The sequence below is a fragment of the Pelodiscus sinensis genome, chromosome 3, assembly GCF_049634645.1.
Source record: "Pelodiscus sinensis isolate JC-2024 chromosome 3, ASM4963464v1, whole genome shotgun sequence".
In the NCBI taxonomy this organism is placed as follows: Eukaryota; Metazoa; Chordata; order Testudines; family Trionychidae; genus Pelodiscus; species Pelodiscus sinensis.
Genome location: NC_134713.1, coordinates 44127903 through 44153388, shown reverse-complemented (window position 1 = coordinate 44153388; position 25486 = coordinate 44127903). Strand labels below are relative to the sequence as shown.

Below are 25486 nucleotides of genomic sequence, written 5' to 3'. Positions count from 1 at the left end.
TACTTTGTTTACCCAAAGCAGGGGTGGGGAACTTTAGGCCCGGGGGCTGGATGTAGCCCCCAGCTTGCCTGGATCTGGCCTCCGAGGCTCAGGGGCCTCTCAGCATTGGGAAGTCTGTGCTGGTGCTTCAGCCCCCTGCTGCCCCATGTAGATGTCCTGTCTAGTGCCGAGTCCCCCAACCCAGAGTTCCGGTGCTGACCCAGTGACCTAAGCGCCTTATGTCCCCAAATCCACCTGTTCTGTGCTCCCCAGTCCCTCTAGAGTTCAGTAACTTTTGAACGCAACACGCCAGCCTTTGTGGTGATGCACCAACCAACCTGATCGGCTACTCCGTGGGGAGGGGAAAGGGGGACCTGGGCCCTCCCTCTCCACCGGGTCCCAGCCCGGGGCTCTGAGGTATAGGGGTTGGCAACCTCCTACCCGACTGACAGGGCATCTCCCCGAAACTCGTCAGTCCATGGTCACCAGAATGGCTCTGTCCCGGGCTGCTTCCTCCCCCTCCCGAGGTCTGGCGTCTCTGACTCTCTGACCCCTGTTCCTACCGGGATCCTCACCGACTCCTCCGGACTACTGGTATCTCCCTTGAGCCTTCTCTGTCTCGGGCCCTCTCTGACTTGTCTTCTCCAGCTGCCTTTCATGGAGGTCCTCCTTAGCCTCGGACCCCCCCTTCCATGCTGGACCGGTGCCCTTTTGAATGAACCCGCTGGCCCCGGTGCCATCTTGACACGGTGCCTCACCAGCGTCCTGACGCAGGCCTGCGTTACTCCCCGGATGCCCTGCCCTGCCTCCTCTTCCTCCCCCCCGCCTCGGGCCGGTGGCTAGCTTTCTGTAGCTGGCACATTGCTGGTGGCCGCACGTGGCTCCCCCTGCCCACCCGCGAAGTGGCGGAGGTTTCGCCGCCTTCCGCTCTACTTGCCGGCCGCAGTGCGGGTCCCAGCTAACCTGCCACACCCCACCATGGGGCTAGAACACACAAAATTTACTAGCCTGGACCCCTTCTAGGTTCTGGTGTGGGAGGGAAATGGGAGTGACTTTCTCCTTCTCAGTCAGGGGGCCATGTCAGTGAGGGTTTTTTTGGTTTTGCTTCTCACTTGTGTGGTATGTGGCCCCTGACTGATTTTTCTGTGGGCCAGCAGCCCCCAACCAAAAAAGCTTCCTCACCCCAACCTAAAGGATCCATAGCCATAGAGCCTCGTGGGCTTCCATTGGCTTCATTTCGGTGTTTCCAGTCAAGGGGAGCAGTGGAAAGTGGACCAGGCCACCACCTCCTGCGGCCCACTTCGAGAAACACTGCTCTGACATTGCTCATAATATTTAATAATAATAGTATCTGTGCATGTCATTTTATCTTTTGATAAGTAATATAGCAAATTTTTTAAATACTGTGCATCTTCAGTACAAATAGAGTTTTACTGATAATTAAAAATAAATTATTTAAAAGAAAAATATGTTGTTGATTATATTCTGCTCGCTGCAGTTACACAAGTAATTCCATCAATATCATTGAAACTGTGGGAATAAAATGAGCAGGATCTGATGGATCATAGATATAAATATGGCATTTCAAAGCAATGGGCCAAAATCTGCTTTTGGTTGCACCCACATGATCGTGTTGTTGTCAGTATAATAGCTTTCATTTCATAGGTTATATGCAAAAATAATTATTTTGTGCTCGTGTAATGTTCTGTATGCATTGAAATAGCACAGTAGTCAGCTATGCTTTGGGTTTAGTACTCTGTGTCTGTCAGAAGACTTCATTGCTCTTGACTGAGATTCAGGTAGGCAGTTATCTGCCAGCTGACACTATACATCACTTGCGTCTAAAATTAGTAGATGTCATCTATATTAAGATTAGCAGAAGTGTGTATGTTATGATTCATTCCTTTGTACTTGTGTTTGAACTCTCTCTCTAAACAAATGACATTTGAATATTTAATCAAACAGAAAAGGACATAAGAGCTTTGGAAGTGATTCTTTCATCCCATTTGTGATCTTTTGCTCTGGCTGGCTGATCTGATTACAATCTAAATGTTCCTCATGTGATCGGATGTCTTCAGCGGAGTAGAAGCAGCTAAATGTTGACAAGAGTCTGTGATATTTTGGACGGACATTTTAAAATAATAATACAATATACAAAGTTCTACCACTAAAACTTTAGTGAAGCAAAAGGAAGTCCTGATCCTGGAACCTGTGGTCAGGCAAAACTTATTGATTTCAGTGAATGTGAGGATTGCAGAACTGGGCCCTTGACTTTTAAATCAGTGTTTGCTATTTTTAACTTCCTAGTTTTCAGAAAAAAATTGTATCTAGAGACTGGCAATTCACATATATATTGGAAATTAGGGAATGCCTAAAGCATTCTTTTAGAAGGCATTACTTATGGAGGTGGAGTATTTTTATCAAGATAACTCTAATAAAAGAAGTGGATATTTTCAAATGTACAAATAGTACTTAGAGACCTAGCTTTCATTTAATTTCAGTAGGAGTCAGGCTCTTAATTGTCATTTTTGCCTTGGAAGTGCCTTTTTTTGCCTTCTCCAGAAATTATATGTAGTTCAGATTAGAATTTGGTTCTTGAAAATTATTATCTGCTTTGCTGGTTAATACTGCATTTAAGGCTAAATATGTTGGAGGGTATTTAATCTGAAGTTTCCTTTGGAAGAAAATTCATAACCATTTCCAGAAATATGGTTAGATTTCATAAGGGAAAAGGATATCTATCAGAGTTCTCTTTGGTGTTTTAGAACAAACATTATTACATGGCTTTATGAATTCTATCCGCTTGTTTCAGTTTTCAACAAAATAATCAACTTTGAAGAAACATGTTTTTGCTTAGAATATAGTTCCTTTGACATCATATTTATGCTAGGGTGAGAGGAGAATTTGGCTTAGTGTATGTAGAAGGGAGGGAGAAGTGGGTAAAGTTAATTATTGGAAGAAGGCTAAAATGGATTAAGTTCTTTGATAAAAGTATCTGATAATATTGTTAACCATTTTTATCATAATGACAGTTTTGCACAGTATTTTCCAGTTCTATTAATTGTTAATCTTTAGAATACAAAAGTCCATGTTTGAGATTTTCAGAGTTGACTAGCTATATAACTAATTAATATCAACATGTGGCCAAATTGCAAAGTCATCTGAAAATCTCCATTCATATGCTTTTTCAACACTGTTTTTTGTTACGAATTCCATTACTGAGATCCAGTTCACTTTTTTCCTGCTTACCAAGTTTCTTCATGTAATCCTTATACATTTAAATTGTAGAGTATTTTTTACTTCTCTTGTTATGTGCTTGTCAGTGCTTTGAGGCTTATATTAAACGGAAAGATAAACTATTGAAGTTATAAAGCAGTGAAGCTGTCTGATGTGTTGTTTCAGAGTAGGTTTACAATCACATGTTGAATGATAAATTTTTGCTGTATATATCATGAGTTCTTTTCATTTGTAAAGATTACATTAGCATCCCTAAAATAATGCATTGTTTATATGTCCTGACATTTGGCATGTCAAATTGAAACATTTGTTAGACTTTGTTAGTGAAGTAATAACCAAGGGAACTTAAGGAATGCAATTTTCCGAGGAGTAAATTTGTGTCCACACTGACTTGGAACCTGATATCTGATGTATGGATTAAATCAAATATCAGGAGAAAATAATAGAGATTCTTTATTTTAAGCATGAAAGCTTTCTGTATTTGGGAGATTAAAAGAATTCGAAATGAATGGCGGCGGCTCCCCTGGCTTTATGCAATTACTTCTGTGTACAATATTACAAAGAGTCTGTTTTTAAGATTTAGGTGTCTAACTTTTAAAATGTCAATGGATTGTTGCACATTTGAAGTTTTTATATCTTTACAAATATATACAGTATGTTATGTATATATGTTTTTGTATCTTCATCAAACAATATATGCTTCTTCCTGACTAACTCTGCCATGCCTTCATCATCATTTTCTTCACTTCCCTCCTGAAAACTTCTTTGTGAAGCCTGCAGACTGAAGTTTTCTCTTCTTAGAATTCATATAAATGTGAAATAATAACAATAATGTAAAAAATCCCACAAAACACAAAGAACTCTGAAAAGCAAGACCCTGAACCTTGATAATGTATATTTAAGATAGAGTATGACACCTTCTTACTGGTCCCTTCCTCTCCTCCTTCTACCCAGGTTTGAGAGCATTACTTTTAAGTTATAATTGGAGTAGATTTTGCACTGGCTTCCTCAGGTAAATCAGAAGAGGCAAACCCAGCCAGGATTGCTCTTGGGAGTTTTCAGTCAGTGCATACTGACACACTTATTGAACCACTGTTTAGAGCTGGTATCATGAGTATGGAATTGGAAATAAGGACCAACCTCTCATCTATTGGAGAGAGTCTTGCATATTTTCCTTCTGTACTTGTGGTTGGTAGGGAAAGGGGCAGACCCATGTGTGATGGGTTCAATCACAGATATCCTCTTGTGACTGTCACTTGGTGTGCTGAAATACCACTGAGCCAACATTCCTGCCTTCCTGGGCATCCCCTTTACTCTGTCTTGTTGAGCCAGACCTTCCAGCATTGACACAGAGATGGGATCACAGCCCTATGCAGATCAATACAGACTCAGAGATGGGAAGGCTCATTTAAAAGGATTTGAATCAATACTAAGGTAGTACCCAGTATAGCCCCAATAAGAACCCCAGATAAATCCGTCTTACTCTGTATAAAGTTTTATACGTAGCAAGCTCATATTATACTCCCTCTTTCTTATAGAAAGAGAGAGATGCACAGCTATTTCCCCCCTTATCCAAGGAACTGTTATCTACACTGGGTTTATTAATAAGCAAAAATGATTTTTTATTAAGTATAGAAGGGAGGATTTAAATGGTTATAAGTAATACCACACAGAATAAGGTAAGTTACTAAGCAAAATAAAACAAAGCATGCCAACTGAGCCTTAATACACTTAGGCTATGTCTATACTACAGCACGCCCACACCTCAAGCACGTTTTTGCGTAAGAAAACCTACAGTCAATCGACAGAACAGAGGGCTTTTTGCAGTGTAGGTATACCTTCTTCTACGAGGCACAACTCCTTTTTGCATAAGAGTTCTTGCGCAAAAAGGTGTGTGTGGATGCTCAACAGGGGTTTCTTGTGCAAAAAGAACTTATCAGAAAAAGCACAGGTGCTCTGATGGCCATTCTGTGAATGGCAAGCAGGACTTTCTTGCGCAAGAGTGTCCATGCAGTGTGGACGTTCTCTTGCGCAAAAGCACATCCCTTTGCAATGTGCTTTTGAGGCGTGGACGTGCTTTTGTGCAAGAACTCTTTCGCAAAAAGCTTCTTGCGCAAAAACCCTACAGTGTAGACAAAGCCTCAGGCTATGTCTACACAGCAGTGCTATTTTGGGATACCACAGGTATCCCAAAATAGCTATTTCCACGTCTTTTGAACACACCCGTTATTTCGAAATATAGTGAGCTCATTATTCTGACATCCCTGTAAATCTCATTCCACAAGGAGTAAGGGATGTTTCGGAATAGCAATTTATTTCAAAATAAGTGCTCTGCAGACAGAATCAAATTTCAAAATAAGGTATTTCGAAATTGAGTTGAAGTAAGTTACGCAATTCATGTATGTCACGTTATTGGATTTTAAAGTGTGCAGACAGATCACCGCTGTGCCCACTGTGATTTAGGGTGTTTGCCCCCAAATTCAGTATAAAGTGGGCCATGTGAGATGTCAAATGAAAGTTTATGTTCTACTGATTCTAGGTATGATATTCATGTACTTGTGAGATGTTTGTATGTGGAGTTATGAATATAGACTCTGTGCTGATATTGTGAATGGACTGCCTGTCATGAGGAAGGAATGTCCAATAAATGACTATGCTAATTAGCATGGCCCCAAGGACAATGGCTCTCAGAGGCCAATACACACCAGAGGAATGTGTCTGGAAACCTACAAATCAGCCAGGGCATAATGGTGGCTGGCATGTGTAACAGAGACAGGTTGCTTGACCATATGATCCACTCCAGCTTGGGACATACCAGGAATGTATATAAAATGCCATGAGGCAGAATCCATCTTGTCTTCAATCTTGCTACTGATCCCAGATGCAGACTTGCTAGAGACAGAGAGCCAGGAAGGATTGCTGACCCATCCTGACATAGGATGCATACTAGAGACTTCTAAGCTAGCAGTTTGTAACATCTCTGCTAAGAACTTGGTGATTGGTGCATGTAGTGCATTCTCCTTAACAACCTTACTTTCAACCTTTTCTTTTGTTAATAAACCTTTAGATTTTAGAGTCTAAAGGATTGGCCCAGCATGACCTCATGGGTAAGATCTAAAGTATAAACAGACCGAGGAATCTGTTTGTGGTAGGTGAGATTGGGTTCTACAACCCCTCACCTGTGTGTAGGCCTGGGGGCTGATTGTGGCACAGGGAGAGCTGGGGTGTCTGAAGCTCGTGAGGCTTCCTGCTGGCCGGACTGGCAGCTGAAGTGCTCTGTGTGACTGGTTTGTGGCCTATTTGGAAAAGGTCAAGGGCTGTACAGAGCCCTAGTTTTGAGCAATTCACCCTGAGCGGACGCCCTCAGCAGTGCCCAGACCCGGCCTGGTCTGTCACAGCGTAGCTCAAATTGCATAGCTTATTTCAAGCTACAGGGGCCGTGTAGACACACCCTAAGAAACTAGTTACAGGGATTATTTCACCTTCAGTTCTGATAAGGTTCTTTCCCAGGCTGGACGGTCTCCCTTGATCCTTCCCTCTGTTCAGTCTTAGATGTTTCCAGCAATTATCTTGGGTGGTAAGCAAAGGTGTCCTAATGTCTGTCAGCTGACAAAGCTCTAGGGCCGTGGTCCCCAACACGGTGCCCGCGGGTGCCATGGCGCCCGCGGGGGCATTTCCATGTGCCCGCCAGGTGCTCGGGGCTGGCCTGGCTCCGGGCGCATGGCGGGGGGGAGCGCCGGCCCCGGGCGCGCGGCGCATGGAGGGGGGGGGGAGCGCCGGCCCCGGGCGCGCGGCGCTTGGCGGGGGGAGCGCTGGCCCCGGGCATGTGGCTATGGCGGGGGGGCCGCCCCCGGGGCGCAAGTGTCCCCGCCCCCTGGCGCCCGGTGGGCGAACGGCCACGCCCCCTGGCGCCCGAGAACCTCGAAAGGTTGGGGACCACTGCTCTAGGGGCTTCCCTCTTCAATAAGTTGTGCAGAAGGTGGGAAGGTGTTGTGTGTTGGCAAGCCTCCCCGCTTTCTCCATGTGGAAACATACTAAATTGATGATAGATCTTCCATATCAGATGACTTCAACATAAGTTTTTGTGGAGACTTTCAGCTCTTCCTACTGGTCCATAGGAAAAACAAACCCATTTACAGATCATTGACCTTATCTATGAGATATCAAGTTTCTGAAATACCATGAATGGCCTTTCCTTAGCATGTTTATAGTAGTAGACATCATAGTAGTAAAATAGTTTTATACTTCATATTTCTAACTTCAAATACAGGGAAGGATACAAGCATGTAAATGGGGAAATCAGAATCAGTATATTACAACTTTTCAAATGATACCTTATATGAAGTATTTTGCATAAAGCACTTTCCAGTTGTGAATATTTATATTCATAAGCATATTTCCATAAAGCATATGGATCACAATGTGATACTATGATCTTAGCAGCCTTTTCTTGCTGCTCATAAAACAAAATTAAGTGAGGGTGCTAAGGATGAGAAACAGCACTTCTGTAGGAATTCTGAACAGTGGAGCAAGCAGCAGCAGAAGAATTTAACTTCTTCCCTGTTCCTTATGCTTCTACAATGCAATAAACTCCTCAAGTAATTCAGATTAGAATCTGATCTAAGGAACATGGGTGTAAAGTTGGAGTAGCTCCATAGATTTAATGAAATTGTGCCATCTCTGCTCTTACCTACTTCAGTCAAAATGTGTCTTGTTTGTTAAGCACTGTAAACATTTCTGGAACCATATAATGAATTACATTACATACACACACATACATACAAAATGGCATTAGAAGAATGTTGTAAAGTTAAGCACTCAAAAGTTAGAAAAATGACAGATTTAAGGAATCCTGTGCAACTCTAATTTGAACCTCTTGTATGTTTGGGTTATGATACAGTTTTTAAAATCTTGATTAATTTTTTTTCTACATAGTCTTGGCTTGTCTCAGTGAATGAGTAATTATTAAATATTTCTTTTTATCCTCTTAGTTCAGCGTGTGGCTTCAAACCTTTTTTACTGCATACCATTCTAACTGTACACCAAATAAAAAATTATTAAAATCCTGGGCACATCTATGGTTGTTTTCAGAATAGTATCTCATTGCTTCATAAATATTAATTAGTTTGTCTTCACAACATTCCTGTGAGATTAGCACAACATTCCAGTGCTTATTTTTCCCATTTTACAGCTGGGAATAGAGACACGGAGAAAGTAAGACCTGACTTATCATGCCACTTGAGGCATTTAGGGTCTGATTAAGTAGTATGCATATTTATAGCACTGTACATGTTTAAATCCCAGCTTCTGTTGTCTTTAATTACAATTGTGAGTGCACTTATGCAAAATTGTCTGCTGACTCATTGGACACTGAGAAAACAAGGAACACGCTTTATATGACTAACTAAACACTTTCAGTGAGTTGCTAAACATCACATAGAGGCAGAGAGAGAATTTATTTCTCCAGTATGGTGCTCAAATATCTTAACCTTTGTTAATGAGGCAGTGGATAGCAATAAGAGAAAGATGTAGTTATTTTTTTCTTACTGATATTATCATAAGTCACTCCACACACTAAATGATTAATAGTAAATACACTGTAAATATATTTAATCACAACTGCATTAAAACTCTCTTCCTAAAAGCATCCCGTTCCTCATTCACTCACCATATTCCAGCTTCCCCAACTAAGGAGATATGACAATGCAGCCTGGATTCATTCTGAGAGCACTGTCCATTTGTATACTGAATGATAAGGGGTGTCATGATCATGAGGGTTGGCCAGCAGCCTGAGGACTAAGGGGTTAACCATACCTAACTCAGGTAGAGTTAGCCAATAGGAATGTACTATTTTCTGAAAGATCCCTTATCCCTTGATTTTAAGAGGGATAAGGGATCTTTCGGAAAAGGCTTTATTTTCCAAAAGATCCATGTCTAGACTGGCGCTTTTTTCCGGCAAAGGTCCGAGCCGGAAAAAAGCGGCAGCCATTTTTATGCTAATGAAGCGGGGGAGATTTAAATCCCTACTTCATTTGCAATTGCGATATGTCTAATTTGCATCCCTTTTACGGAAAAAAGATGCAGTCTAGACACAGCCAACAGGTTTTATTGTTTTATGGTTTGGGTATGGGATCTGCTGTCTGTGCACTTTTTAAAACACGTTTTGGCTTTCCTTTGTAACTGAGTTCTAGGCCCATAGAGTTTATCCATGAGTATATTATTTTGTTATTTTTCCATCTAATCTTCATACTTGCAACAGGAATAGAGTGGTGATAATAAAAGTTTTCTCTTCTCTTTTTATTAACCTGGTATTGGTTAATGGTTGTGTCCTGTTTTGTACTTTAGGGGTGAGATTTCCCAAGTAGTCTCACCCCTGATTTTCTTTATTAATATTTGGGTGGTGGCAGCGGATATTTTATTCCCAAAATCTATGTTGTTAAGATCTTAGGGGGAAGTTTTATACCAAAGCCTGATAGATAAGGTTTTGGGGTACTTTTGCTGGCCCGCACTCCTTCATTTATTGTGCCAGAGTGGGGAAGGAGCCATGACATTTTTTTCCTGCAGAAAAAAATCTGATCATGTAAGTGCAAGAAGTCCAAATGAAAGTCACAAGGTCTAATTATTATAGATTGATAATATAATGAAAGGCAGCAGAGGGTCCTCACTGTTTGACCCATATATTGACATACATGTAATCTGATTATAGAAAGCAAATTCAAATTAGTAGCAAACTCAACAAGAAGTTTCCATTATTACAAAGAAATACAGAACAAATAAAAGCTAATATTGTGATTTTTTTTAATGTGTATGCATGTGGAAATTTGGCCTGGCCTTGAGGCTCCAATCAAGTTGCCCATGTGCTTCTGCAATAATTCATAAAGTCACAGTCTGAAAAGTCAGTCCCTGCAGGGTTTGGTTTAATTCAATTCAGAGAAAATTGCTGCAGCAGAACAAAGTGTTCATGGTGCAGAAACGTAAAGTGGGGAACTTGTTCTCACTCTTCCTTCTTTTTTAGAGGATCACAGTTCTCTCATCCAGATCTTCAGTACTTACTATAACTAGTATACAGGAGCACAGTGATTGCCATAAAGAATCAGACAAGTCTGTGTAGTCTGATTTCTTGAATTGCTGTGCATGATACAGCAGATAAAAGCAAACATTCTTCTTCGGGGATGTCCCCACGGGTGCTCCAGTATGGGTGCTGGGCTTGCCCTGGCGCCGCAGACGGAGACTTGTCATTAGCAGTGTCCGGACGGACCACGCATGTGCCGCATTCTCGCGGCTTTCGCGCTCTTTCTGTCGCGTGGTCCAGCCCCTCCGCCAGTTCCTCTTCACCGCCTCAGGCTGCAGACGCTTGTAGCCGCGCTCCTCACTCCCCAAGAACTAGACTGCTTCTAGTTCTCCCTTTGTGGAAAACTTTTTTTCCCCCTTTTCTTCCCTCTCCCCTCTCTTTTCCAATAAATTTAAAAAAAAAAGAGTTTCTTTCAAGAGAGGAAGGGCAAAGAGAACTATCCGGAGGAAAGCACAGACCGCTCTTACCTCCCGCCTCTCAGCTGTTCTCCTGTCAGCTTCTCCTTATAGCTCCATTCACCTAAAAAAAAAAAAAAAAAAAGAGAGACAGACTGTTAAGATAAAAAGAACAAAAGATACCTGGGCAGAGCCATTACCAGGCTATCAGCCCTTAACAACCACCTACTGTTCAAGAAAACAAAAGATAAAAATCAGGGGGCTGAGTGTATTCGTTGCCTGGGGGAGTCTCACATCCCCCAAAAGTGTCACCATTGCTCTAGGCTCACCTCCAGAGCCAGGAAAGACAGGGAGAGGAGCCTTCCTATGCTCCTCTTTGATACAGCCCTACAGCCGCTGCGAGCTGACTTGAATCAGCAGCCTCCTAAGCTCTGGGCTTCCTCCCCTACTGCGGGACTTCAGAGGAAAATGACCCTCTCCTCAGCAAGATCCCTGCCAGCTGCCTTTAATGGCAGGGACAGCCAGGCAGAGACACCTGGGACCACTGGCATTCCAAAGCCATGTCCCCCTGCCTCAGCGGCTTCTAAGCCTAAGCGACCACGGGAGTCTGCAAAGACACCGGCTCCCCAGCCGGCATCAGCACAGCCGCTTCTTCCTCCTCCGGCGCCGAGCGTTGAGCTGGCGCCGAGAGCAGCCCCGGACCCGACCACGGCACCAGCCCCGACACCGGCCCCGGCACCGCCCCCGAGTCACCACACAGTGCCGGACTACACGGCGCCGACCCGTTCCGCAGCCGGCGCGGTGCCGATCGCTCCTGCCCCGCTGCACCAGGAGCCGAGCGATTCAGCGGCCAGCGCTTCAGCGCATGCCGCAACCCGATCACTCCGGAGTCTTGCTGCCTTCTATTCCCCATGCCGCAGCTGCTCCCGCTCCCGCTTCGTCTCCCTGGCACCGTCCTCTCCTCTGCCGGCACTGTGATCTCCACGCCGCTCCTCTCATCGGTGCCGCTCTCCTCGCGGCTCGTCTAGACTGCCCTCCCCGTTTCTGGCTGCTGCATCTCCCCATCGCAGGCACCAGCACAGATATCTCTCTGCCTCTTCTGCCTCGTCCAAGGCATCACACCTCTGCTCCTGCTCGTCCTGCTCCCCGTACCATTATCGGTACGGCAGTCGCTCCAGCTTCCATGATGACCATTCGCCGCGCCATAGCGCTTACCATCGCGACGACCGCGACTTTCGACATTCCTCGAGGTCTTCCATTCCGGTTTCATCTCCTCCGGAGGACGCAGTGAACCCCGACGACAGCTCTCCTCCAGACGACCTCCGTCAATTCCAAGAATTATTTAAGCGGGTAGCTATTACACAGGAGATCCCGCTACAAGAGCTCAAAGATAAGCAGTATAAGCTTTTTAGGAATCTCCGACCGCGACATAGTTCACGCCTCGCCATCCCTCTCGATGAAGGCATCCTGGAACTGGCTGACGAGGTGTGGCATGCTCCAGCGTCGGCCCTTCCCACCAACAAAAGAGCTGACAAGAAATATTTCGTGCCACCAAAGGGCATGGAATTCCTCTTTGCTCATCCACAGGCTAACTCTTTAGTAGTCGACGCAGCTCAACAGAGATCTGGAGCCCCTCACCTCAAATACCAGGGCTCTGATAAAGACGTAAGGAGGCTCGAAGTTCTGGGCAGGAAGGTATACACCTCAGAGACTCTACTCCTCAGAATCGCCAATTACTCGGCGCATCTCTCTAATCATACCTTCGATACATTTTCACGCCTCACTCCTCTCATGGATCATCTCTCTGACTCAAAAAGATCGATCCTGAGATTAGTCATCGAAGAGGGCTACACATCAGCGAGAACATCCCTCCAGATGGCTATGGACGTGGCCGATACTGCTGCTCGTTCTGCCGCTACGGCTATTGTTATGCATAGAGCCTCTTTCCTCCAAGCGGCAGGAGTTCCAAAGGAACTACAGACAAAAGTCGAGGACTTACCCTTCGACAAGGTCAAGGTCTTTGCAGAGGCCACGGATGCAATCCTGCACTCCTCTAAAGACTCTCGGACAACACTGCGAACTTTGGGATGTATACGCCCACCTTTAAGAGACGGCGATACTCACCCTATCAGCGCAGATATGATTACCCCTACATTGGACACCAGTGGCGACAACAGCACCAACAACAGAGGCCTTTTGACAATCAGCGTTCTTGCCAGAGGCCTCAACGACGCCGAAACCTGACTGGCAGACTGAACATGCCGTCCAACAGCAAGCAACAGATTTGATGTGTTGGTCGAGGGCGAGCAGACAGCCACAGGCAGCACCGTGAATCATTCAACCCAGCTATTCCACCACAGTCTAAGACCCTTTCTACATCAGTGGGCAAAAATCACCACGGACAAATGGGTCCTCGAGATTGTTCAGTTCGGCTATCCTATCCCTCTCATAGCCGTCTCACCAACCCCCCCCCCCCCCCTTCAGGGACCCCTCTCACGAAACCCTCCTCAGATTAGAGGTCGATTGCCTTCTCTCTCTGGGTGCCATACAGCCAGTTCCGAAGGACTTCAGGAACAGGGGCTTTTACTCTCACTATTTTCTCACCCAGAAAAGGTCCGGAGGCTGGCGCCCTATCCTAGACCTCCGTCGTCTGAACAAATATCTCAGGAAACAACGATTCAAAATGACAACACTAGCTGCCATAATCCCTATTTTAAATCCACAGGACTGGTTTGCGGCCCTCGACTTCCAGGACGCCTATTTCCACGTCCCTATTCACCCTGCTCACAGAAGGTTCTTGCGCTTCGTCGTGGCGGAGGACCATTTTCAATACAAGGTCCTCCCCTTCGGGCTATCCTCAGCCCCCAAGGTGTTCTCAAAGGTCCTATCCGTGGTCACGGCCTTTCTCCGACGGCAAGGGGTGCTCATCTTCACTTATCTGGATGACTGCCAAAGGCGCTTCAGCACACGAGGTCTCCCATATGGTTCACCTCACGAGGCAAGTCTTTTGATCGCTCGGACTCCTCCTCAACGAGCAGAAGTCCATCTTGCATCCCACTCAGGACATCGAGTTCATTGGGGCCCGTCTGGACTCACTCGCCGGCAGAGCGTTCCTACCTTTGCAGAGGTTTCAAGCCATCCAAGACCTCATTTGCACCATCACCATGAGCCCCACTGTCCCACTCATCACATGTCTCAGACTCATGGGCCACATGGCTGCCACAACGTATGTGGTGAAATACGCCAGACTACGCCTGCGTGCCCTTTAGCACTGGCTGACCCTCGTATACCACCACACCTGATACGATCTCCACAGGCCCGTTATATCGCCATCTGGCGTTCTTCAATCACTCCGATGGTGGACCAGCCACACAAACCTGCTTTCGGGCGTACCATTTCACCCGCAGCAGCCTCTCCACCAAATCACAGCAGACGCCTCCCTACTAGGCTGGGGGGGCCCACATGGGCTCCCTCTCGGTACAAGGCCAATGGTCTCCACAAGATGCAAGGTTACACATAAACCTCCTAGAGCTTTGTGCTATTTTCAACGCATGCAAATCCTTCCTCGTCTACATGCACAATACCATTGTGGCGATACTTACAGACAACATCGTAGCCATGTACTACGTAAATCGCAAGGGCGGTGCTCGCTCCCGTTCGCTATGCACGGAAGCTATCCGCTTTTGGAACTGGTGCATTCGCTACGGGGTGACTCCTTTGGCATCCTACTTACCTGGCATCACAGACGTGATGGCAGACTTCCTGAGCAGACACTTCCACTCGAAACACGAATGGGAAATGCACGACGGCATATTACGCGACATCTTCCAACGTTGGGGGACTCCCCGAGTGGACCTCTTTGCAACTCCCGCCAACACAAAATGCCGCAAGTTCTGCACCAGAGCGGGCCTAGGCTGCGCATCTCTAGGGGACGCCTTCCTCGTGACTTGGCGCGGACCCCTCCTTTATGCATTTCCCCCCATACCTCTCATTCCCAAGGTCCTTCAGAAGCTGAAGGCGGACAGGGCTACGCTAATCCTCATAGCGTAGCCTACGCTAATCCTCGCCAGCACTGGTTTCTATTCCGGCACCGCCTCTCTGTGCGGACACCGATCCGCCTTTCGCCTCTCTACGACCTCCTCACACAAGACCGAGGACGCCTGAAACATACCCAGATACAAATGCTGAACCTAACAGCATGGTTCCTAACTGGCTGAACCCATGTGAATCTCTCTGCTCTGCCGCAGTCCAGCACGTCCTAGTACAAAGTAGACGACAAACCATGAGGAAAACTTACCTTCACAAGTGGCGCAGATACTCCTCCTGGTGTAGCTCGAATCACCACGATCCGACACGTCCGTCCATTTCCTCCGTACTGGACTATGCACTGCACCTAAAAAACAAGGGTCTTGCGTTAGCCTCCATCAGGGTGCACCTCGCAGCAATATCAGCATTCACACCACCTATAGATGGCGTTTCTATCTTCGCCCATCCTATGACTAAAAGATTTCTCAAGGGCCTTACCAACATGGACCCACCACGCAACCCAGTCCCTCCTGTGTGGAGCCTGGACGTGGTACTCGACGCCCTAATGAGGCCACCGTTCGAGCCTTTGGCAACCGTATCCTTACAATTCCTTACTCTGAAAACGGTTTTCCTGCTCGCAATAACCTCTGCACGCAGGGTTAGCGAGCTTTCCGCCATGATGGCCATCCCACCATATACGATCTTCCGTAGCGATGGAGTAGTCTTGAGATTACACCCGAGGTTCCTACCCAAGATTGTCTCCAATTTTCCACATTAATAAACCAGTCATCTTGCCAACTTTTTTCCCGAAGCTCCATGCCTCGCCACGAGACGCGGCCCTACATTCCTTGGACATCCGCAGGGCCTTAGCATTCTACATAGATCGCACTAAATCGTTGAGGCTTACAGACCATTTATTCATCTCCCTGGCACACAAGTCTAAGGGTCAACGTCTATCTTCCCAAAGAATTTCCAATCTCGTGACTGCATGCATAGTGCAATCATACGCAACGAGAGGGTTACCCCTTCTGTCCCAACCACACACTCATTCCACTAGAGCCATGGCCACATCTACAGCGTTCCACAGAGGTGTATCTCTGAAGGACATTTGCAGAACGGCGACTTGGTCCTCTCATGGGACCTTCGCTAAGCATTATTCTATCTCTCTCTCTCACTCAGATGGGGCAGTGGCGACTGCGGTGCTCTCCACGGCGGATAAATAGGGTCTCTGTGCCCTCCTTCCGTTTTTGGCGACTGCTGCTACGCAGTCACCCATAGTACCCATAGTGGAGCACCCGCGGGGACATCCCTGAAGAAGAAAGCGAAGTTACTCACCTCCAGTGCAGTAACTGTCATTCTTCGAGGTGGTGTCCCTGCGGGTGCTCAACTACTCGCCCTCCTCCCCACTTCGGAGTCCTCTCTCTCTCTCTGCTCTTGTCTTTTACAGACTCCGAGGAACTGGCGGAGGGGCCGGACCGCGCGACAGAAAGAGCGCGAAAGCCACGAGCCTGCGGCACATGCGTAGTCCGGCCGGACACTGCTAATGACAAGTCTCCGTCTGTGGCGCTGGGGCAAACCCAGCACCCATAGTGGAGCACCCACGGGGACACCACCTCGAAGAATGACAGTTACTGCACCGGAGGTGAGTAACTTCGCTTTCCCACTATGTTGCAAAGTACTTGGCCAGTTGCACAATGTTCAGTAGAAAAATGCCTTCTTATATCTCAGCAGGTTATCAGTTTAAGGCTCAAAGACATGATTTTCCTTGTATTATTTTAGTAACTGAACATGTTAATACTGGTAAAATTACTTCTTCATTAACAAAATTTTTGTGTCAGTATTTATCTCGGTGATCTCACCATCTTGTCAATAAGTAGAACAGGTTGATTACATGCTATGTGAAGAAGAATAAATTGTATGCAGTTTTCTGTTTTGTAAATATACTACTGTTCGTATCATGGCACAAAGTCCAAAAAATAGCCCTATTTATGTTTTCTTATTTTGTGTATTTGACAGATCATGAGGAGTCTTTTCATTCTTCTCTAGTAAAAGTTTAATAATCCCGTCTTGTTCAATCTCTTCACATACATAAATCCCTTTGCACCATGAAACTGATAATAATTTTACTTACACTTCTGTGCACCTTTTTAAGCTCAGTGATATCTATATATAGAGCTGAAGGAAGCAAATTTAACATAATACTCCACACATTATAGTTCTTTTATAAAGTAATACACCAATACTGTCTTTAATATTTTTAAATCCTTTTTGAAATACATTTAAGCATTGTATTTGCAGGCAACCTCATCTCCCAGGCAGTCTTCTCCCCTCCCATGGGCTGTTCCCAGCCGCTGCTCACCAGCGAAACCATTGCTTGTCTCCAGATGGCTGTGTGGCTGCCCCCGGCTCCTTCTCTGCTTGTGCTGCACACCACCTGGAGCCCACAACTCCCGTCTGCTCCCTTCATCAGCCTCCCTGCCCTGCTCCTATTCCCACAGCTCTGGATCTGCCTCCCCTCCCCGCATAGCTCCAGCCCCTGCAGCATCACTGCCATTGAGTGCAGCATCCTCCCCATGGAGTTGGTGTTCAGGTGTTAGGGCACCACGCTATGTAAGAATGACTCTTCAGACATAACTTTGCCTTCTGTCCTGTGAATGGGTACATCTACACTAGTCCCCTAGTTTGAACTAGGGAGGCTAATGTAGGCATTTGAACTTGCAAATGAAGCCCGGGATTTAAATATCCCGGGCTTCATTTGCATGTTCCTGGGCGGGCACCATTTTAAAATCCCCTTAGTTTGAACTGACTGCCCGCGGCTACACGCAGCAGTCAGAAGTTAATCCGAACATGAAGAAACACCTGCCATGGCTTTCCTTGCCCTGTAAACTATTACATTCATCAACTCACAGCCAACTCATGGAATGTAAAATCTTTGTCAACATATTACAAACTGAAATCACACATTTCCACTCTGTCATATGCCATCTAATGCATATCACATTTCTTGGCATGTGACACATAGTTTGTTTTATAAGTTACAGTAAGTTTGTGTTTGGAAGCACTGTAACCATCTGAAAATATCTGATATTCAGTGGGGAAATATTCTGAGACATATACAAAGAGTGTCTCTTAAAGCAGTGAGAATGACCCAATATATATTGTTTTCAGCAGAGGGCCAAAAAATATCTGCTCAGAGTTTTGGATAGACTGAATTCCAGAAGAAGAATTTTAAATAGCTTTATCAGACTGCAGAAATGGTGTGACTCATACTTTATGTGATATGTCTATAATGACTGATATCTTTGGCATTTCTTTAAAGTAATGAAGTAGCAGTGTATGGGGTGCACGTGTGTGTGTGTGTGTGTGTTTGTGTGTGTGTGTACCGATATATAATTGAAGAATAAGTTTGAAGGGAATCTTTTCTTTGGCATGTGTTTTAGGGCAAGGATTGCTTCTTGTGTTATGACAGATTTTTCTTTATATGAACAGTGTTACTTGGCTTATGAGATGCACAATATGTTTGACCTTATTGCTGAAATTTCCTCTTTTTTGTTTTCATTATACACAATAATTATCGCGTGGAAGATATTCAGCTACTAAATCAAAATGTTTGATGCCCGTGACTGTATCTGGTATATGCTACTGTGAATTTGTATAATATTTGCTTAACTTTGGATGAAAGATGTGTAGATATTCTTTATCACACTGCATATTTCTAACTGTAATTACTGACTCTTCTGTTTAATGACGGGTAATTTGTGCAAGTTGGAGGCTATGTTTTCACGTGGCATTAACTTATCTACACTCCAGTTAACCTCCTGCAAAGTTAACCCAGTTCAAATGAGAGTGGCCACTTGTGCTACACAGAAATAATAATACTTGAGCTACACAGAATTGATAGTGATTGTGTTAGTAGCTGAGGAGTTGTGAAGACTCCTGTAGCCATCATTCCTTAACAGACCAGTCTACTCACGTTAAATGAACCACTGTGTTTGAGTTACTATTTGGGATGTTGGATCGCATGTAACTGAATAGTCGTTTAACTACATCAAATCTTAGTGGTTACACAACTATTTGATAGCTCCCGGAGGCTGGGCCAGCAGCCAGTGTGCTCTTGGCCCAGAGATAGCAGCACAGGTTGGCAGGCAGAAGCTAGTTCATGAGGAGATCCTGCTGCCCTATGCTGCTGACTCTGATACAGCACAGGGTAGTAGCAGCCTCTGTTTGGAAGGAGCCTCGGATCTCCTACGGACAAGGGCTGCTGCTGTGGAGCAGCTTCTGTCCATGGCAAGTCCGGGCCCGCTGTGGTCAGATGCCACTTTGTAGCAGCCTCTTGTGCCCCCGACCATGCTGCTGCCTCTAATAGAGGCAGCAATGTGTGTGTACGGGAGGGGTAGGTGGCATGGCGGAGCTGGAGTGGTGGGGAGCTGGCTTCTCTCAGAGGCAGCAGTGCAGAGGTCGGGGAGCAGGCAAATCCAGAACTCGTGGGGAGCCAGCTCCACCCTCTCCCTCTTGCTATCTGATACAGAGGCAGTAAACAGGGTGGATGCATGTAGTCAACAAGATTAATCGATAAGCTCTTATCGGTTAATCGATTAGTCATCTACATGTTGACTTCCCTAGTCACTATGTAGGTGTGCCAATCAAAACACAATGCTTGTACCTACCAGAAATATATGTTTAAAATTATTTCCACATTGTAGGCTAACTGTGGTTTGAATTCTGATCACCTGTAAAGCTAGGAGACACCTGGATTCACTTGTCCAGCCCAGTTGCTGCTCTTCTCCAGCCCTGATTTCCCAAACTTTGGACAGATTTGTATGCTTATCTTCCAAAGAAGAGACTAAAGTTCTAAATTGGACAAAATTGCCAAAATGGTCAAATGATCCAATTTCGATACATGTTAATACTCTTGAGAAGAATGCACACAAAGCAGAAATTCAAAATGGGAAAATGCATTTAAGGGATCAGAGAAAGAGAAGAGTCTGATACTTATAATCAGGGCTCGACAAATAATGCAATCTATTCACCCGTGGCGAGTAGATTGCAACCCGGAAGAGCCGGGTTTGGGCGATCTGCGCATGAGCAGATCGCTGGACAGCGTGGCTAGCGAGTGGGGCTCACCGTGGTTCGGCGAGCCCTGCTTATAATGAGCTAGCAGACTTACCTGGCATTGTCCAAGTCCTTCAGGGCAGGGTCTTTGGGATGTAGAATTTCGGTTCAGAAGGCGAGGGAAGGGAGAGGGGCGTGTTCTCTCCCCCTCCATGCCTCCCTCATGAAGCCTGTTCTTTTTCTTCCTGCCAGGCCACCCCCCCAAGCTCACTTGGGGCCTGTTCTCTCCCCCTCCCTCCCACAAACCACTCTCCAGCCCTACTGGGGCCTTTTTTCTCCCAGCCCGTCCTGCCAGGCCACCTACTCAGCTCGCCCATGGCCTGTTTTCTTCCTCCCTCTCCCCTCGATCTCCTCAGCTGCCAGGGGCCTGTTCTCTCCTCTCCTCCTCCACTGATACTGCAGCTAAGGACTGGCGGGGAAGGATTTCAGGCAGGGAAGCTACTTACTGATGTGCTCACAGGCAAGATGGTGGAGCCTCAGCCCTGTTGGCCACTTCCTCAGCGGTACGACTGGCACCTGTGGACACTGTGCAAGATAGCTCTCCCCTGTAGGCTCACTGCCCCCAGTGGCAGTCTCATAATGAGTTCCTCTAAACAGCAGCCCCCCCCTTTGCATGGTATGGAAAACTGTCCTTTTCCTGGGGCTTCTGGTTCTCCTGGCACAAGCAAACCCTGACTCCTTTAAGTTAGGAGAAGAGGAAGCTGCATACCTAATTTGGTGGTCCTAGCTCTTACCGTTTAGGAAGAGTTCTTGAACAAACAAACATTATGACTCCAATAATAATCATCTATCTACCAATAGATGGATAGATTATTATTATTGTAGTCATACTGCTTCCCAAGGTCTGATCAGAATCATAGTTCTGTCATGCAAGGTGCTGTGCCAACAGAGTTAAATATAGTTCCTACCCTATAGAACTTGCAAAATAACATACATGAGCACCAATCAAATAATTGGAGAGAGGGAGACTGTCATAGCTACATAGATTGCTATAGATATGCTTGTAATGTATATTAAAACACTAATGGTTATATAAATAGATAAATAAAAACTTTTCCCAAGTGCCCCATAGCTAACTCTTTCAACTGCTCCAAGCCTGGCTATTGAAATATTGGCTGGATTTTTTTATAGCAGTATGGGAAGAGTGAATTTTGTGGGCAATATTAATAGTTAATATTTGAGTTTGAGAAAGTATGCTGGTCTTTGATATTTCTTTGCTTTAAGTTACTATAGTATGTGCCTAAGGGCGTGTCTAGACTACAGGGGTTTTTTCGAAAAAAGTGACTGTGTTTTGTACAAATTAATTTCAAAGACATGTATGTTAAAGAGTACAGCTGAGGTGTGCAAGTCCTGTGAAGGTCTTTACTAATAATAAATAAAACATTAGTGAGCACTATTTCAGACATAGGAAAAAGACATTTTAAAAATCTACTTGTTAGTGAAAAATAAATTAAAATTCCACTGCACATTCCTCTCCCCCCCCCCCATAAGCCCAACAGCTGGGTTTATTTTTGTACTGCCCCTAAAAATAAACCTGGATACTTGAGGATTGCCTTTTTTATTATTATACATTTGTTGGCGGTTTTGTTGGCATGATATTAAGGTACTTCATGTAAGAAACATACAAGGTGTAGTCCGGTTAAAAAATCCCACATGAAAGTAATATAAGGGTTTGTCCCCTATCCCACTCAGCAGGTGAGTTATATGGCCCTTTTAATTTAGGGCTGTTTTGAGAAGGATGTAAAAGTATAACCATTTAAACAGTTAAACAATAAACCTGGATTTATCGGTTACCACTGACAGTTATATGCAGGCTCCCGCCCTGCTCCTGGGGAGTCATCTCCCGCCCCGCATTGCTGCCTCTGAAACAGCTTTTAAGCTAGCTCCCACCTGCAGCAGTGTGGGGCAGCTGTTTCTGTGGGCCAGGAACCAGCTTAAAAGCCCATGGGGAAATCAGAAAGATATCTGGGCTTATGCAGAGAGCTAAGGTATTTGCATAGGGGCCCTGTTCCTTCAACTTATTCCCCCAGCCTCGCGTACTATTTAGGCTCTTATGAGAGCCATGAACTTGCATACTTTCAATGCACGGTTTAAATCCGAGCTCATTCTTCAGGAGGATTGTGTTTGAAAGCATGGAGGATAATAAAGACAGAGGCAACATAATATTACAGAGGGAAATAGTATGGGTTTAAAGGCATATCATGTCACAAATAGCAAGGTTTCATCATTTTATCTTCCTCTAGGGCAGCTGTTCCCAACCTTTTCCAGATGGGGACCCATTTTGACAATTCAGGAAGACTTGGTGACCCAGGGCAATTCAAAAAATGCATGAATGGCCCCTTAAGAGCCACCTGGGGAGACACCTGGCGACCCTTTTGAAATGTAATGGCGTTCCATATTTGGGTCCCAACCCATAGGTTAGGAAACCCTGCTCTAGGGCCCTACGCACAAAATGGTAGTGCTTCAAAAACAGATTTTGGAATTTGATTCTTTACAAAAATCCCTTGCATCACCAAAGGCCTTAGTGTTTTAATGGTTGTCAAAGAATGCTTTATTTCATTGTGCTGGTAACCATATGAAATAACTGCATATATTTTCAACAAGTGATATCATGTGGAAACATGGTTACAGAAGACAGGAAAATCAAGACCAGATGTTTTCATAGTTCATCACCCCGTGATCATGAATTTAGAGAGTAGGATTCCAAGGATAGGAGGGGGCAGTAAATTTTAAGCACAGGAAGCAGCTGATATCCTAAAACAGGAGTCAGCAACCTATGGCTCACAAGCCAAATATGGCTCACTAGGGAAGCCAGATATGTCTCTTTGGAGCCCCAAAGAGGGGTCATAGTGGACCACAAGTTGAATATGAGTCAACAGTGTGATGCTGTTGCAAAAAAAGCAAATATGATTCTAGGTTGTATCAACAGGTGTGTTGTAAGCAAAACTCGTGAAGTCATTCTGCCGCTCTATTCTGCACTAGTTAGGCCTCAGCTGGAGTACTGTGTCCAGTTCTGGGCGCCACATTTCAAGAAAGATGTGGAGAAATTGGAAAGGGTACAGAGAAGAGCGACAAGAATGATTAAAGGTTTAGAGAACATGACCTATGAAGCCAGGCTTCATGAACTGGGCTTGTTTAGTTTGGAAAAAAGAAGATTAAGGGGGGACATGATAGCGGTTTTCAAATATCTAAAAGGGTGTCACAAGGAGGAAGGCGAAAATTTGTTCCTCTTGGTTTCTGAGGACAGGACAAGGAGTAATGGGCTTAAAGTGCAGCAGGGGAGGTTTAGATTGGACATTAGGAAAAAATTCCTAACTGTCAGGGTGGTCAAATATTGGAATAAATTGCCAAGGGAGGTGGTGGAATCTCCCTCTCTGGAGATATTTAAGAACAGGTTAGATAGACATCTGTCAGGGATGGTGTAGACGGAGCTTGGTCCTGCCTTGAGGGCGGGGGGCTGGACTCGATGACCTCTCGAGGTCCCTTCCAGTCCTATTATTCTATGATTCTATGATTCTATAAGAACGGCCGTACGGGGTCAGACTAAAGATCCATCTAGCCCAGTAGCCTGTCTGCTAACAGTGGCCAGCACCAGGTGCTCCAGAGAGGGTGGACCGAAGACAATGATCAAGCGATTTGTCTCCTGCCATCCCTCTCCAGCCTCTGACAAACAGAGGCCAGGGACACCATTTCTATCCACTGGCTAATAGCCATGGACCTAACCTCCATGAAATTATCTAGCTTCTCTTTAAACACTGTTATAGTCCTAGCCTTCACAGCCTCTTCTGGCAAGGAGTTCCACAGGTTGACCACAAGAACTACTTTATTTTATTAGTTTTAAACCTGCTCCCCATTAACTTCATTTGGTGTCCTCTAGTACTTCTATTATGGGAACTAATAAATAACTTTTCTTTATCGGCCCTCTCCACACCACTCATGATTTTATATACCTCTATCATATCCCCCCTCAGTCTCCTCTTTTCTAAACTGAAAAGTCCTAGTCGCCACCAGACCAACCTACCAACAGTCAAACAAGCAGCAGGTTTGACGGGAACATCAAGGGATTGCAAGCCATCCACTTGTTGTCCAGTCACAATGTCACCAATGCGCTCTTCCACCATTGCTTGAGGCCCTTTCAACATTGTTGGGCCACAATAACATCAGACCGATGGGGCATGCAGCTTATAACATCAGGCTACGTGATTCCATTTGCGTCCCCACCCCCCTCCACTTCTCCCTCTCCCTCCTTCTTCAGGGACCCATCTCATGAATCTCCTCTCAAACAGGAGGTGGCTTATCTACTCTACATAGGAGCAATAGAGAGGGTTTTGGAAGCGTTCGAATGCAGGGGTTGTTACTCCCCCTATTTCCTAACAGAAAAAAAATCTGGGGGTTGGAGGCCCATACTAGACCTGTGGCAGCTGAATCAATATCTCCGCAAGCAGCACTTCAAGATGGTGATGCTAGCAACAATCATACCAGCACTGGAGCAAGGCGACTGGTTTGCATCCCTCGATTTATAGGACGCCTACTTCCATATTACCATTCACCCGGCTCACAGACAATTCCTCTGTTTCCTAGTAGGCACCGACCACTACCAATACAACGTCCTCCCATTTGGACTATCATCAGCCCCGCCCCCCAGGGTTTTCTCCAAAACACTGGCAGTACTGATAGCGTTCCTTCGTCAACTAGGGGTCATCATTTTCCCATATCTGGATGACTGCCCCTTCTTTCAAAGAAGCATTACGAGCAGTCAGTATAACGAGGTCTCTGTTCAATGGCTTGGGTCTCATAGTCAATATTCAAAAGTCTTCCCTTATACCACAACAATCCATGGAGTTCATAGGAGCCTGCCTCAACTCCACCATGGCGCACGCTTACCTACCTGCTGCCAGACTTCTTGCCATACAAGATCTCATACAGGTCCTCACTACGAGCCCCACGGTCTCCATTATTACATGTCTGTGGCTCCTAGGTCACATGGCAGCATCCACGCAAGACTCCCATTTCCGATGGAGCCAGGGTATCCATGATATGTGCCCCTTGCAAACACGACATCCACAGAATGGTGGTCATACCCACCATAGTCAAACAATCGTTGAAATGGTGGACTATTCCTCATAATATGTTGGCATGTATTCCATTCCACTGACCTCAACCCACGGTCCAAATCATGATGGATGTATCCATTCTCGGATGGGGAGCTCACATGCAAAACAGTCAAGTCCAAGGTCGCTGGTCTCCTGAGGAATCTCTCCTCCATATAAACCTGCTCGAGCTACGAGCTGTTGCCAATGCCTACAGACACTTCCTGCCGCTTATCCACAACCAATGGGTAAGAATACTCACAACATCACAGCTATTTATTATATAAACATGCAGGGAGGAGATTGGTCCCACTCCCTTTGCATGGAAGTGGTGGTCCGTCTGTGGAACTTCTGCAATCATCACAACATGACCCTTGCAGTAACCTACCTTCCAGGGGAGGACAATATCACAGCGGATGTGCTCAGCAGGCGCTTTGCCCAGCAACACGAATGGGAAATACACCCACACATCCTTCGTACGCTATTGAACTGATGGGGCCACCTTCCATGGGCCTCTTCGCCATGCAGTACAACGCGAAGTGTGTACAATATTGTTCGAGGGCGGGCATTGGCCA

At 45.5% G+C, this 25486-nt stretch overlaps 1 protein-coding gene and 1 long non-coding RNA gene across 26 annotated transcripts in view; one reads left to right on the top strand and one right to left on the bottom strand.

The window, feature by feature from the left end:
- DST (dystonin) overlaps positions 1–25486 on the top strand; it is a 470874-nt gene that overhangs the window by 88941 nt on the left and 356447 nt on the right. The window lies entirely within an intron of this gene.
- The window catches only part of LOC112545087 (uncharacterized), a 44687-nt gene that overhangs the window by 12640 nt on the left and 6561 nt on the right, over positions 1–25486 (bottom strand). The window contains exons 3-4 of the long non-coding RNA XR_003088500.2: positions 14981–15076; positions 10756–10807 (exon numbers count right to left, since the gene is read on the bottom strand). This is a non-coding gene — a long non-coding RNA (uncharacterized LOC112545087). The remainder of the gene's footprint in view (positions 1–10755; positions 10808–14980; positions 15077–25486) is intronic.